The following is a 16,260-nucleotide window of genomic DNA, read 5'->3' as shown; positions in this document are numbered from 1 at the left end:
ATCTGACCTTTTCTCTCCTTAAGAAAAGGCAGTCTTTTTACTTTGAGTCATTTGTAGGAAAATGGTTGCAACTTGAGACCATAATGTTAAGTGAAATAAATCAGACACACAAGTTTAAATATTGCAAGGTTTCTCTTATATGAGAAACACAAAGGATAAACAATTTAAAGACAAAAATAAAAGATGGATAATAGAAAACAGGGAGATAGACCTTTTGCAAGTGGGGAACCAAGGGATGGAGGGAAGGCACAGGGGAGGGCTAGGAAGGAAAGAGAATTATGACATGATGTGTGTGCACAGGCATCAGCTCCCCTCAATGAATATAATCATTATGTACAGGGGACGTAGACAATGAAAAGAAAGAAAGGGCTTTATCTGTTGAAGCAAGGTTAAGGAGCAATTTCTAGTTCATATGATGAAGTTTTCCTCTTCAGGTTTAATAAACAGCACCATGTCTAATATGGTTCTTTGAAAAGAGTACTGAATTTTAAATATAACTTCTTAAAGTGGGTTTTGTGCTGGTTTTTTGGCTTTAGGCTGATAGTCCAAAGCAACGTATCTTATGTCGAATCAATCTTTCCCATCGTTGTTCCAATAATCTAGAACCATAGTGAAAATACTTTCTTGGGATTAAATACTGACATGTATTTCCAAATGTCACATCACTTCCTGAAAAAAAAGTCTCAGGTATAAAATCCAGGTACCTCTAAGTCTACTTAAATTTACATCAAATAAACGATAGTACATCAGAAATAAGTTTCAATTGAAAAGTATTTCTTTCCCAATCTTTTGAGAACATGCCAAAATGAGAATGTGTTACATTCCAAAAACATAAACTGTATTACAAAGAAAAGAAAACCTTTTCTCGTTATCATTATATCTTACATACTCGAAGTGGCTTTTAAAGAGAACCTTTCTTTGTTTTCTTCTAACACTTTCCCTAAGCTGTCTGGGTACCTCATTAATCTCCTCCCACATTTTCCTGTTTGAAACAGTTAATACATTAGCACATTATCTCTCTTTCTCATTCACACAGCTCTGTGCTCATTTCCCAAGAGTGCTGTAACAAGTGATCACAGATTTAGTCATCTGTGTGGCTTATAACAGCAAACAGTTACTCTCTTACAGCTCTGGAGGCCAGAAGTCCTAAATCAATTTCACTGAACTAAAGATAAGGTGCTGGTAGGGTTGGTCTTTCTTGGGGCTCTAGGGGAAAATCCATTTTCTTACCTTTTCCATCTTCTCGTAGATGCTGACATTCCTTAGTCTGGGGCCATATCATGCCAATCTTCCATAGCTGAATTGCTTCTCTTTTCCTATAGTAACTCCCTCTGTGTCTTTCTCTGGTAAAAGCATTTATAATTACATTTAGGGCCTACTATAATCCAAGATAATCGCCTGATCTCAAGACTGTTAACTAATCACATCTATAAATTTCTAGGAATTAGGACCTGGATATCTTTTGAGAGCTATTTTTTGACCTATTGTGGCCTCCTAACCATTAGGCTTCCTCTTAATGTCTTCTGCTCTCCTCACATGCTCCTGCTCCCAAGGCACTGTCCTGGAACACCCTGGGAAGTATTGCTCTTCTCACCTTATCTTTGATAAGTCTCTTGTTCTGATTTCCTGAGAAAGCTCCAGTTATTCCTTTGTTTTTAACCTGTGCAGTGGTCATGTTCTAAGCCCTCCAGTCATGTGCAGGGTTCTAGACTTTAGACAGCTGGGTGGCTGAAGCTCATTGCTCTTTGTTGTGCAAGCTGACATGGAGGGAAGACGGGGAGTGTGGGATTCAGTCCTATGGGTAATTCTTATTAGATGTCTTCAATTTTTGGTGCCTTTTCATTACATCTTCCAAGAGAAGCTGCAGACCCAGTGAATTCTACTTCAAGGAAAAAAATCCCTGAAGAACAAACTATACTTGAAAATCAGAAGAGTCTGAACTTATGGTAAGAAAAGGCTCAGTTGCTTCACTTAGCCAAGAGCCTGCTCTCCCCATCAGCTCTGAAATAAAGGTTTTATATTTTTGCTTCCTCAGACAGAGACTGTCAAAATCCTAAAAGAAGTCGACATAGCTTTTAATGCCTGTTCACTTTATTAATGTGGGAAGCAGGCTAGACTTAATTAAATTATCCTGGGTCAGAGTTTCTCCTCTAATGGAAATCAGAATGAGTATCTTGTATTTTCCTTTATCCCATGGTATATATTAAATGCTATGGTGTCTGAATTTATTTCCTTGCAAGAGTCAAGAAAAATAGATATTTCTGGGAAGCACTCTTCTTTTAACAGAAAGAAACCCAAGTGAATGTGCATGAGAAATATGGGAATCATTGACCATTTTCCAGTTGAAGCTTGGATCTAAAACTTCCCAAACAAGGCTTAAGATGAAATCCTATTGGTAAGTGAAGATAAAGGAGTGATTTAAAATACTCAGACTGCCTCCATGCTCTTCTCTTCCCTGCCTAACTCTGCTCTCTCACACTAAAGGAGTAATTATATTAAATTCTGGATTTCAAACAGAATGTCACAGAAGTCTAATCATCTGGCTTTTTAACTGTGTAGAATAACCAGTTCTACAGGAATGAAAGCAAAGTCTGAGACACTGAATCTGATCGCAAGGAAAAATATTTATGAAATATTTTTCAAATAAATTTTCAGCAAAACAAAAGCTCAGCAAAAGAAAGAATCAACCACAGATTCTCCAAGGATCTCCAGCCCAACTTTATCGATGGCCCGAAGGAATGAAATAATTTCCCGTGGTTACATTCCTAGTAAGAATGAGGAGCAGACTAGAAACTGTTGCTTGTTTCTTTCTCTACCTCCTTTATCCTATCCAGTCTGACATCACACATCCTAAACATCCATCCTTCACTCTTTCATACTGCTCTGGCCACCGGAGAAGGATAAAGAGGACACAGGGGAAGGGCTCTGGGTGCGCAGTAGGTGCAGGAGAGCTCACAGTGGAGAAACAGCTTCCTGCTCTTCATCTCTTCAGTGAGACCTCTCCCACCTCTAAACCTCTCTGCTCCACAGGGCTAATATTCTCCAACTCTCCACTCTGCCTTGACCCAACACAATGCTGTAACTTCCTGCCTCATCCAAGTTTCTTTCTTTGCTGCACACAAAAAAGCTCTTCCAATAACTGTGTCTTTAATGAAAAAGTCTGTGGGAATGAGAACTGAGACTCAGGCCTGTCCTGTTTTTTACACTCCCCTAAATCCTCTGAGACTGTTTCTGGAACTCAGACCATATTTTTTTACTTTCTACTAAGCCCTTTGAGTTTATTTTTGGTACTACTGATCACCATATTTGCTAAAACTGGAGAATTATACAATTATTGTCATAACTCAAGCAAGCAAGAAATAGCTTGTCGTCATAACCCTCTCCCCATGGTTTCTTCTGGCAACCATTCTGAGGAAGAGGAGTGGCTTCTCTGTCACCAAGGATTCAGAGCCATGAGTCACTCTTATCAGAATCTATTTTTTACTCCAGTACAACAACTCAAGCAGGTTTAACCTGCTTAATTAGCCACCAACAGTATGTAGTATGGTCCATCTTCAGGCTCTGGGCTGTTGCTGGGCTGGATTGCCTCCTGGTCCAGGGAGATATGCATAGAAGGTTTTCTCATGCATAATTGCTTCCGTTTTGCTCTTTCTTCATAGCTTTTGCCTTGCCAGCTTGCTTGTACCTTACCTGTTGCTGAAATATTCTGGTTTTTCTGGGAAACTGAAATCCACTAGTGAGGATGAAAGTCAGACATTGGGGACAGATGGGAAGGGACTGGAACTTGTCAGTGCAGTTTGGGGCATGCCAACCTCAAGGTAATAAAGATACAACACTGAAATGGACAGGAATCCAGGGCATGCAAGAGTGTGTGTGGTCAACAGGGGGATATGACAAACGTTCAAATAAGAAGGAAAGGTATGCATCATCTAGTCTCTTCTAGCCTCTTAGGCAATGTCAGAGTTGTTTCCATAGCAACCTTGAAATAGTCATTCAGTTTTTTGCTTGAGCGCAGTTAGTGAGAGCACACTCACTCTCACATGGGGACCCACTCCACTTTACAAAAATTCCAAATATTGCTAAATCTTTCTTAGGTTGAACAGAAGTTTATGTGCTTATCATATCAATCTTCAATGTTAATTTAGAGGTAGAGTAACACAAAATAAATCTTCCTCTATCTATTCTTCCTTACTTTTCTATTTGTTTACTCAGTCAAAGCATAAATGATTAAGTCTGTGTGCAGAGAACTCTACTAGGTGCCATAGGAAGTTCAAAAGTGCCAACCTTGATTACTGTCTTTAAGGAAATATAACATAGTAGAGATAAAACAGGCAAAGCAGAACACAGTAAGTACTCAAGCTAGTTGAAGTTAAGTGTTAAAGAGCTGACAGGCTGGGAGAAACGAGAGAGGTAAGAATGCTAATTAATAACCCATATGTGAATTGAGCCTTAAAGAATAAACAGACCTTTGGCAGGAGGAAAGAGGATGGCATCAGCATATATGTATATTGAGGGGTATTCCAGGAGGCTAGGAAAAAATAACCATCCCACTTGCTTCATATTTTACATGTCAGAGTATATCTCTATTACATAATAGTCTTTAGCCTATATAGTACCCTTCGTTCACAAAATGATAAGTGTCATCCTTTGGGTCAGTTCTCCTCCTTTCCCTTTTCTCCTGTTTCTCCTTTTTCCTTCTTCTTCCTCTTCCTAGTCTCTCTCCTTCACCTCTCCTCCTCTTTCTTTTCCTCTTCTTCTCATTCTCCTTCTCTCTTCCCCTCTTTCTGGATGTACCGGGGATTGAACCATGGGCCTTCACATTGAGGTACATTCGCTGCCCTTTTTATTTTTTTATTTTGATGCAGGGCCTCAGCAGGGCAGTACAAATTAAAACCACTCATTTCTAGAGTTAAAATGAAGGAGTACAGCAACTGGGATTTTCATGCATTCCTAATAGAAATGTAAGATGGTACTGCTATTATGAAAATTAGTTTAGCAATTTCTTATAAAGTTAAGCATATTTTTACCATGACCTATCATTTTGACTCAGAAGACTGTTTCCAAAAGAAATGAAAAAAAGTCTACACAAAAATTTGTATGTAATGTTTATCATAGCATTATTGATAATAAATAAAAACTGAAAATAACCAAGATGTCAATCAACTGGTGAATGAATAAATTAATTATGAAAAATATTCACAATGGAATATTACTTAGCATTATGAAGGAACAAACAACTAACAAATAAAATAACATGAATATATGTCAGAAACATCTGGTTTATTGAAAAAAAAGAGGTAAAAAATACTATATTACATAATTACCTTTGTATGATGTTCTAGAAAAGGCAAAAGTATAGTGACAGGAAGCAAATCAGTGATTTCCTGGAGCTGAGTGTATAGGTTAGATTAAGAGAAACATTTTTATGTTATGGAAATAGTCTATATCTTAATTTCAGTAGTGATTACATTATTGTCTGCATTTGCCAAAACTCATCAAATTGATCACTGAAAACTAGTGACTATATTGTATATAATTTATAGGTCAATGAAGTTGTTAAAGAGAAATGGTTGCTCTTATAATACAAAGATTATTTCATCACACTGTTTTGTTGAGAAATAATTCACTGAAATCATCGCAAACCCAAAGGCAAAGAAGGCTATTAAAAATGTCTCCTCCTATCACACTGCTTCTAGAACTAGGATTTCTTTAAGAAATTCAGAAGGAACTGAAGTGGTTTGAAAAACTTGCGTTGGTCTTCCTTTCTGAAATGGCACCAATGAGTGAATGAAGACAATGGGGGAAAGGTGGTCTGCATAAGCTGGAGCAGTCATCTCCTCCTGCAAGGGCTTTCATCTTGGAAGATGACATGGAAGATGGAAATACCTATAAGGGAGAAAAAGATACAGACTCAGGTTAATTGTTCCTAAATAAAGCATTAGGCATGGGAAGCATTTCACTTAATAAACCGTGAATAGTGTCTATGACCTTTTGCAATTTAACAGAGACAGAGAGGCAACGTTTCAGAGACTAGATCAGAATAATCACTGGAGATTGCTAGGTGGTAGGGAACTTTGAGAGATGCTGTCGCATAGCTTTGGGTTGAAAGTCTATGGTAAGAACCATCAGAAAATTGTCCCTTGAAGACAGCATAAAAATGGTTAGAAAGAATTTAGGCATATATAGCATGATCAAAATATGTGATGAATGTTTAAATAAAAAAATCCAATAAAAGCCGTTAATCCACTTCACGATATCTCCTCCCAACTTTGAACACACTCATCTCATTGTTCTTGTCACTTTCTTAAGCATTTCTCAAAGTCCTCTTTGTTGTCTTTACAAGGCATGATAAAACATACTGTACACACTGCTGCCAAATACCATTCAACAGAAAGGCAGATTCATAAAAACATTATGATGTATCCTCATCTACCTTACTTGTACTCACCAGATCTGGCACCATGGGATTCTGACTCCCGAAGTCAAAATAACCATGAAAGGGAAACGTTCTCAACTGATTCAGGATATCAAGACAGCTATGACAGCACAACTAAAGATACTCACAAAAGAGGAATTCTAGAACTGGAGTGGAGTATTTTGAGGGAGGAGTTAGTGACAACATGTATTTTATAATAATAAATTTTTGAAAATCTAAACATTTGCCATATTTGTTAATCATGCTCTGTATTTAAGAGCTGAGGGTTAAAATATCAGGATAAAATACTGAAATAGCTATGATGAATTTTGAGGCAATACAATTAGTATGGGTATGATCACGCATCATATGTCAGGACTGTGAAATTAGGATTCTAAGGAAGGTGCTGGCAAGGTGAGGGCTATTAAAAGAGAACGGACACTTATAGGTTTAATTGTGACCTTGGTTGGTTTTGGTTTGGAGAGCAGACATCTTCAAGGGACAGAATTATTCAGGTCAGACAGGTGAAGGTAGACCAGAGTTGAGCAACAAGGTGTTCATAGTCCAACAACTCAATTGATTTTGTTTTCCTGTGTTAGAGTCTGGGATCATTCAAAATACACAAAGATGTCTATGCTCAAAAGCTAAGAGAAGGTAAAAGGAAACAAGACACTCAGGTCCAAAAAATCAGGGTAGCTCTACTTGTGATGGACAAGGAAAGTATCCATTTAAACATCAGGTTTGATTGTTAGAATCACAAATCAGCCTTTCTGAAATAAGTAACAGGACAGGAAAAAAAAAAACCCTCATGAACTCATATTTACAGTGACGCTGATATAGGAGATAGGACATGGAAAAGCTGGCTGGTGAAATGAGAAGGACCTGTCAATCACAGTATTCCAGGACAGCACCAGGACCCCATATAGAGAACTTCTCTCGGGGCTGGGGATTTAGCTCAGTGGCAAAGCGCCTGCCTGGCAAGTGCAAGGTTGTGAGTTCGGTTGCCGGTACCGGAAAAAAAAAAAAAAAAAAAAAAGAAAAAAAAAATAGAGAACTTCTCTCTAGCTCCCATGTGGATGGTATAAAAGAGATGAGACGCCACGGTGAGCTCTCTATTATGACTTCCTGTGATAGCTCACACCCCATTTCTCAGATGCACTATGTACTTTTATTTTTACTTTTATCTTCTTTTTCTCTTGTTTTGTCCAAGTTCATTCTGCAGAGCTGGTTTCACCCATATCCATTCACCCCTTACTTTCCAAGTAAACTTTTGGCACTGTTTTTGGCTTGTCTCATCCAGTTCTTTGTTCCAGGCAAGAAGGACCTGTGATGTTTTTGACTGGCTATCCATTTGTAAAGAAAGTACCCAATGACAATACCTCAGTTATTGAATAGCTCCATTAGCTCAAACTTTTCACTACAGCAACAGCAAAGTTTGAAAAAAATCTGCTTGGTGTTCATAACTTTGCTGGATAGTCACACCAAAAATCTTCCTTAAAAAGAAGCTGGTATGAGCTGAGGGTGTCATGCATCGTATCTTGCCGCGTACACAGAAGGGTGATGCTTCAGTCTAAGCACTGCTCTCACCCAGACAATATAAAGTGAATTAAAACATTCACCATTGTGCTTTCTTTTTGTGCTTTATTTGCATAAAATATTGTAGTAATGGCTGCAAAGAAAGTGATACCAGAAATCAAGATTAGAGGAAAACTGTGAAAACCATGATAGGGGTAGAGAAGAAATTGTGAGGTCTGTTGAAGTCCTGGAAAACTGAACTCATAAGTGTTAATTTTTGGACCATCATTGCTTATGGGAAAATATGTTCAGTTCTTGAACTTTTCAGTGTTTTAACATGAATTTGGAGTGAAATGAGTTTGACAACTGTGATATTGCTGTACATCCTATTATTGCAGGAAACTGTGGAGCAGAATGGAACACTGCTGAAAGCCTGGGACATCCAAATACTGAAGGAAGACAGTAAGTCCTTTGAGGATACAAGCAGAAGAATCAACCTCATTTGATTGGTAGGAGGAAAGTATTCTGAGGGCCCTTTAGGAGCTTCAGTTCAACAGTCTGCTGAAGATGAGACTACAACAGGAAAAAGTGCTAGGAGTAGGGTATTATATTCTCTAGAAAACCAGTGTCACAGGCCCATCCAATTCTACTTCATAAAGAGAGGGAATAACCATTGTGTTGTAAGACTGAAGATGCTTATTTGGAAGAAGGCGTAGAGATTTTGTTCTTAGTAGGTGAAGCATTCAGTATGGCACCAGAAGTAGAAGATTTAAAGGAAAAATGAAAATAAGATCTGGTGACTGGTACTGTAAACATTATGAATTTCTGAACTTTCTGTAAAGACCCTAGTCTTCAGTACCTCTCTCTGGGAAAAGGGATGGTATGCACTTGGATTTCCCTAGGATATTATACTATCTTTCACTAGTTTCTCTTGACTGGATTTAAATTCAGGGCCATCAACTCAGCTGACTGGCATCTTGGCCAGATTAATATTGCAACCTTTTCCTCTCTGATTACCTTTCTTCCTTTGTAACCTCGAACTCACTGCTATGATTGTAAGTCACATTAATGTTGATCTAGACTTAAATATTGTGTTTATTACCTTTCTCTCATTGCTGAGACAAAATATCTGACACCCAAATTAAAGAAACAGAGGTTTATTACCTCACAGTTTGTGGAGGTTTCAGCCCATAATCAGCTAGCTCCAAGGCAGGGTAGTGTGGCACAGAGGCAGCAGCTCAAGGTAGCAGGAGACAGCAAAAGGAACAAGAGCAGAAGAGTGAGAGAGCAAGTCTCTTTTTCTCCTTTATATTGTATGCAGGCTATCTGCCCTTGGGTAGGTGTAGCACTCCCACCATCTTTGTGCCTTCCTCTTGCACAGGCTCATGATGTTTACAAAGTGAAGACCTTGGCCCTCTTCTAAGTCACTTAGTTAAATTTCTAAACTTCTCAAGTTGACACAATGAACAATATCTGAGAGTGGTAAGGGCATGTCCTCTGCACCCCAGGGTGCAGAACTGCGGAGTTCCTTAGTTAAGCTTCTAGACTTCTCAAATTGACACAAAGTATCAACCATTACAAATGCTGTGCTCACTTCATAGCTTTGTCTGTGATGACCTAAGAGCTTGGATTTGTCTCGATTTGAAAGTTTCCAAGTGTAGTGCTACTACAGTGATATCTTTTTTTGTGTTGGATTCTTGTAATGTGGGCAAACAAAAGAAATTATGCTCATTTCAGTGGCAAAAATCCCAGGCAGTACCAGTTGAAGGAATCCAGGCTTTACTAGATATCTGAGCCAGAGCTCTTTAGCTGAGCCTATATAGAATAATAATTTGAGAAGAAAGAGTTAAAGATGTTAATTTTTTTGCATGTTAAATTATTTGGACTTTAATCTGGAGGAGAATTTAATCTTTGGACTTCAATTTCTCCTGGGAGTTTCACAATGTGAGGAAGTTTATATGTAAATTTTGGGCATCTTTACATTGTTGGAAATTTATTAGTGGAATGTATTAGTGTCACATTTAATCATATTGCATAACCTCTTGTGAGCTATATTAGGCAGTTTAGTTGGGCATAATTTGGGATGGGAAATAGAAGAGGGATCAAATTCTCAGGCTAGCAAATAGTGCAGATTTGGAATTAAACTAATTAGTGTATTACTTGGAAACAATTTCATGTGTTCCACCAGTAATCACAGGAGGAAACCAAGAGTACTGGGTAGATTGAGGAAGTAGTCCTTGAAGGTAAGAAAAAGGTTGTTTTGCAGTGGATAATCACATTGGTGTCTGATAACTTTCATGGCTAATCCCAAAGTATAAGAGAGAGAATGATGGGAGATGGTGGGAGATAACACCCCCTAAAACCTCCGCTAAGAATTTTTTATATGTGGAAAGTTCTTAACTAACTCTTTAACTTCTTTGCTTTTCACCCACTATTTTGTTTACTCCATTCATACTAACTAGCAAGAAATATTCCCTGGTTTGTGTTGACCCATTTTTATAGAGCTGATCTATTACAAAGTTCTTAGCATTAGGATGTTAATATATGTTATTTTTTCTATTAGTGTGAGGTAGGGGTTCTGAATGATGCTTTACTTTGCAGTTTCAAGGGGGAACCTTTGGATGGGCTTTCTTAATGATTAACTGGTATAGAAATGGGAGATAGAACACTAGGCAGAATCAACGTAACCTTTTTTATTGGACACATACTCCTATTCTACCTCAACTTTTATAGTAATGAACATTTTGATCTTCATTTTTATGTCTCCTATTGAGAGCCTATTTCTCAATAGTTGTAGTTGTTGCTGTTATTTATGTTTTAAAAAATTCTCTCAAACCAGAGGAATCAGATAGGGAAGAGTGCAGTTTGTCAAAGGTCAGTAACCTGAGCGTGTACAAAAGTAAAACATGAGCCAGGAAATACAATAGGCTGAAAAATGACAGGAGCTTTAGACTGATTAATTTATTTACCAAGTGCAAGGCACACTGGGAGCAGTTTAGCAATGGAAACACATTTCCAGACACAAGTTTTGCAAGGAATAGTCTGGCAGCATTACATTAGTTGGCTGAAGGCTGGTGAGAGGAGATGGTCAAGAGGAGGTAGTTCAGTTAGAAGCAGGAAAGTTGAGGGAGTCACTCCTTCCCCTTCATTCAGCTATAAACACAACACCACCCTAATGATTACCCACATTTAATTTAAGCTTTGGAAATCTGCCCATGGCTACCCATCATTGACACTAGTAACATATAGAATGGGAGACACCTGGATTAGAGGTGTCTGACCCTTTAAGTAATAGGAACCTGAGTTATTGAGGATTGCTCTTCTCCTTTTTCCCTTTGTCTTTTTTGCTTGTTCCTGCTGCTACCATCAAGTGATCTTCAATAAATGTGGCTACTTAACCAAACAGCTTATTTTATACCAGCTTTTCATCAAGAGAGGCACTAGTGCGAGGTGCCCAACACTTCAACTTACTTGGTGACAAACTTTCCCCAATCACAACCAGTTTCCAGCTTTGTAATGTGCCTTAAAATAATAATATGCCTTAAAGGCCACCCAGCCAAAACTCTAAAATTCTATACGTAACCTGTCTCATTTTTTTTGAGGCTGTTTTTGTTCAGGTCAATTAATTCAATAAACTTAATTTTGCTGAGTGACAGCTTTTACGGTGGTCTTTTTCTAAAGGGAGGGTAATGGAAAGTTTTCATCAAATAGCATTTTTTCTCAGAGTTTTAGAAAGTCTGGTAACCACAGATAAACAGAAAAAGTTTAAGGGGAGTACACACGCACGCAGAGACACACACAGACACACAGACACACACACATTCAGTACTCAACATAATAAGTAACCAACTCTAAAAATCATGCTTTCTGTCTTGCAAGGAGGGATGGTCACCCTTGGGTGGCAATTCTATGCACTTGGGCTCAGCGGCATGGAATAAGATAGTTAGGGTAGGTTATGCTTATCTACACCATGTAACTAATGTACCCAGAACTTCTTATTTCCCTGGTGGAGCTACCTGGGCTCTCGAAGTGGAGTCCTGATACTTGCTGTGACTCAGGTGCCATTTGCTTCCTTGGTTCTGAGATGGCCCATGATCCTGAGCAGCCTCCAGTCTAGTTTCTTAGAATTCTCATTTCCCCTCCATGATCTTCTGCTGCCCAGAGTCAGCAAGAGAAACTATAGCCACAGAACACCTTTGTCTCCTCACTGTATAAAATATACTGGTATGAGTTGGGGAACACATAAGCAAATATGGTAATTTTTCTTCCACATAAGCCTAGGGTTACCACTAGAATGATTCTACGTGAGATGAACTTTAATGTGTTCAAATATGATATGCCCTTGAGATGAAATTAATGAGTTCCCCTGCCTTCTACTCCATTCTGAAAGTATTCAGAGAGGAGTGTTTCCTGTGTGTTTTCAGTAGTTTTCACTTAAACATGTTTCTTACTTGTTTAAACCATTTCTTCTTGCCATTAATGAAAATAGCTCACACTGTTACTGAATACCTAACAGCGCAGGTCCATCGACCCTCTCCTAATTCCACGTTTCATTCCAGAAAATAGTTAGAAAACCTTCACCTTTTCTTCTTTAGGCCAAATGGAACCAATCCTTTCTTTCCTGTGATTTCCCAGAGATAGTTTCGACTTCTCTTTTTGAGTGCATTATTGGTAAAGGCAGAGGTGGGGCATTCGTAAGTCAAGCTCAACCCACAAAAGATTCTTAACTCAAATTAGCAGCCTCCACGTTCTTCAACTTTTGAAGTTTAGGCTTACTTGAAGGCACTTGGGTTTTCCCCTCCTTTTATTATTATCTTCATCATCAAGAGCAAATGCTGTTGTCTGGTGGCCCAGACAATCACAAAGTCAGGCACACCGCCAGACTCGTACCACCAGACTCACGGGTCTCTGTTTGTTCTGCACAATGCACCTTGAAGTGCTGCGGGTTAGGGCCATGTAGGAGCCATTTTTACTGAGACACACAAAGGTAGGATGTGTTCTAAGCAGAGATGATGAGGCTGAGTCCTGACGCCTATAATCTAAAGAGGCCCCCACCCCCGCAAAGAACAAAGAAGCAGCTCTGGTTAAGCACTGTTTTTTTTTGTTTGTTTGTTTTTCTCCGGTACCGGGAACCGAACTCACGACCTTCCGCTTGCCAGGCAGGCACTTTTGCCGCTGAACTAAATCCCCAGCCCCTGGCTAAGCACTTTTCTCATGGTATAATTTGCTTTTCTGAAGAAATGGTACTTAGTGTTGCTGTAGATCAAATTAACATATGAATCTTTAAGGAAAAGACAAACCTGAATTTTAAAATGACACATTCTTTAAAAAGAGATTAAGACACATTTTATAATTACATGCTTGAAAGAAAGCTTACAATGTGGTTATACAGTTTTCACTAATAATTTGCCTAAAATTAGTACATTTCCATTCTCATAATTACCATGAGGTTTTTGACTTCTGTGCCTCATGGGTCTTCATTTTCCTGCAGTTGTTGCTTGCTTTGAGCTTCTCATTATCCCTTCATGTTGCAACTTCCCTGTACTCTGTATTCTGGGAAAGGTCACAGGTACTAGCCTGTAGGTGATGCTACACTGAAACATGTGACTACTTCAGGGTCAGTCAGTGCATTCATCCCGGTTCTTCCCAGTTCCAGTTCTTCACCTTTGCACGACTTTCCTTTCTTCTGAAAGGATATTACATTTTGTCTGGGAGTTATCTTTACACAGTCACTTCACTGTCAGACAAACAGATTTGCAGTCTCAGTTTTCCCTGTATGGGAGAGAAGATTTCGTTTCTTACTCATTATTATGTGCATAGCAGCGACCTCCGTATCAAAAGACAGATTAGCAAGAGAAGAACTGGCAAGTCCATTTCTGATAAAGTTTACATGACAAGGGAGCCTTCAGAAGGGAAGATTCAAGGAATAGGGAAACAGGCCTTCTTATGCTTAGGCTTGATGAAGCATGGACGGTGGGGAGGAGGTGGAGCTGGGCAGAGGCGCTGACCAAAAAGGTGGTAAACTGGGGACATTAGCCAGCACTGTTAGTCAGGTTCTTCCTGGTGTCCTTGTGTCTGGAGAGCAGAAGAGCCTCTCTTCTCCCAGTGAGGAGCTTAGGATCTACTGCAGAGAAGTTCAGACGGTGGCCTTCCTGCTTCTGCTGTTTCCTCAAGGGCCAATGTGCCATATTCTGGAGGTACCGTGACCTGAATCCCATCATCTCATTTAAAAAATAGTTTCTGAATTCTCTTCTATCTTTACAGTTTTCCTGCTCTACCATTTTAAAATCTTTAGCTTACTCCCTAGGATTTGAATTTCAGCCCTTTAAATGTTTTATCAGACTCTGTTGTTTTAGCTCAGCTCTTCATTTTTCTGAAGTGGGTGAGAGGAGAATCCTCTGTACAGATAAGGACCATCAACCTGTTGTGTTTGCAAAATGAATTTGTATTTTTTCCTTTCAATTTTTTGTGTGGTTTTGCACTTGGAAAAGCCTCAAGGTCAACCATTTCATAACTTCCTTCTCTAATTTGTGGGAAAGTCCTAAACCTCCCAAAAGGTACTGGGGAAATCACTCAGATCAGAAAATATTTTCTACTTCCATTTTCTACTCTTTGATAACGTGTTTAAGGAAGAGGTAGTACATCTAGATTTTACTTCTGTTTGGGTGTTCCTGTTTTCCCATTTTTAGTATTTTTGTTTTATGGTTTTTATATTTTCCCCCTTGACAGTTAGTTAAATGGTTAGAGGAGACTGCCCGATGAAAGTAGGTAGCCAGTGATGACTTTATCAATTATAGCAAGCTGTTTTCATTTGTGGCAATTCTACACAGACAATATATTAAGATAGTAACCACCTAAGAATACTAACTATGTGTGATACAGGATTTTTAAAATGTTATTTCAAGGAAGAAAGTTTCAAAAATGTCAAAGATGGCAGCCAAAACATTTCCTGGACTTAAATACTAGCAATTATGTATGAATAATTTCAAAATAAAAAATATTTGAGTGAAATTTCTCATCCAACATGGTAGAGATTTTAAAAAGAACATTTATTTCAATGAAATTATTCTCTTTTGCCACCAGCTATCAGTCTTTTAAGAACTTATAGGCACTTTGAGTTAAATTATATTTGCTATGGCAAACAGAAACTCTGAAATGACACCCAGGATTTGGAGGCAGATTTATTTACATTGATGAGAACTGATCTCTGGTGGTCTAGGGCTTATAAGGGGTAAGCAAGCAGGAGGTATAGAAGCAGAATAGTTTGTCAATTGGAGATTGCTTTACACAATGTGCATCATGTGCACAATGTGTAGGTTGCTTAAGAAGCACTTTGTAACCTAAAATCACTCTTCTGTTATTCTACTTTTTTGTCATTTACCAATTGGAGCATATTTTACTTTTCTATGTGTGTCTGTGATGTTAAATGCTCTTTCTTGTCAAAGTGTGTTATAAATAAATACAATTAATAGAAATATATATCTAAGGAAGGTGATTTTTGAAGATGAGTAGGAGTTCAAATAGCAAGAAAGGGAAAACATCAAAATACACGCATGTGGAAAAGCATAGGGAGGTGAAAGAACTTGGGATATTCAGACAATGGTGGACTTTTTGTTGGGGGTGAAAGCTTAGAGTATCTGGAATTGAGTGAAAGGAACTTCTGGAAGGGAAATAACTGGTGGTCACACTAAGGAGATTGAATATTATCCTATAGTCAATCAAGAAACTTTAGTGGTTTAGCTTTTTGATGGCAGAGTGGAACAATAAAGTGTTTGGGGAGATAAAATAATTAGGTGACAACTCCAGTGATGGCCTTGACTGAGGTGATTGTTGCACTGTTATAAAGCCAGTGACTCCTTGAATAATGTGGAGGAGATAGTTCCTAGACTTCAAGAACGTTGGGGTACAGGCAGGGAAGTGGTGGGGATGGTGCATAATGTGCCGTTCCTGCAGACAACTGATGCGAAGGCCTGGAAGGAAATTCGACTCTTTGGGCACAGGCTCTGGCATGTGCAAAGTGGTTTGCTACAGTATCTTCCCTTCCCTGCTGCAGCGGGCATGGATCCCATCCCTTGCCTGCTGCCCTGTGACTGATATTGGTGTCACCAGGCAGTGCAGGACAGAAGTCATCCTTGCCTTCCTGACAGTGAGAGGAGCTAGAGAGGTGAGCATGAGCATCTGGGCATCCCTTCGGTCTGGCAGTTACTAGAGGCATGAAATTTGGAAGCACCTGCTGCCTTTGCCTTCAGTTTCTCCTTTGAAGTTTGTTTCAGGTGAGGTGTATTCTAGGTGACATTTAAGGCTTTTTCAGATCTGTCCATTTTTGAGTA

Source organism: Chinchilla lanigera, unplaced genomic scaffold, assembly GCF_000276665.1.
Source record: "Chinchilla lanigera isolate Chin_1 unplaced genomic scaffold, ChiLan1.0 scaffold00056, whole genome shotgun sequence".
Lineage (NCBI taxonomy): Eukaryota > Metazoa > Chordata > Mammalia > Rodentia > Chinchillidae > Chinchilla > Chinchilla lanigera.
The sequence above is the reverse complement of the archived record's forward strand: the minus strand, read 5'-3'. Positions refer to the sequence as shown.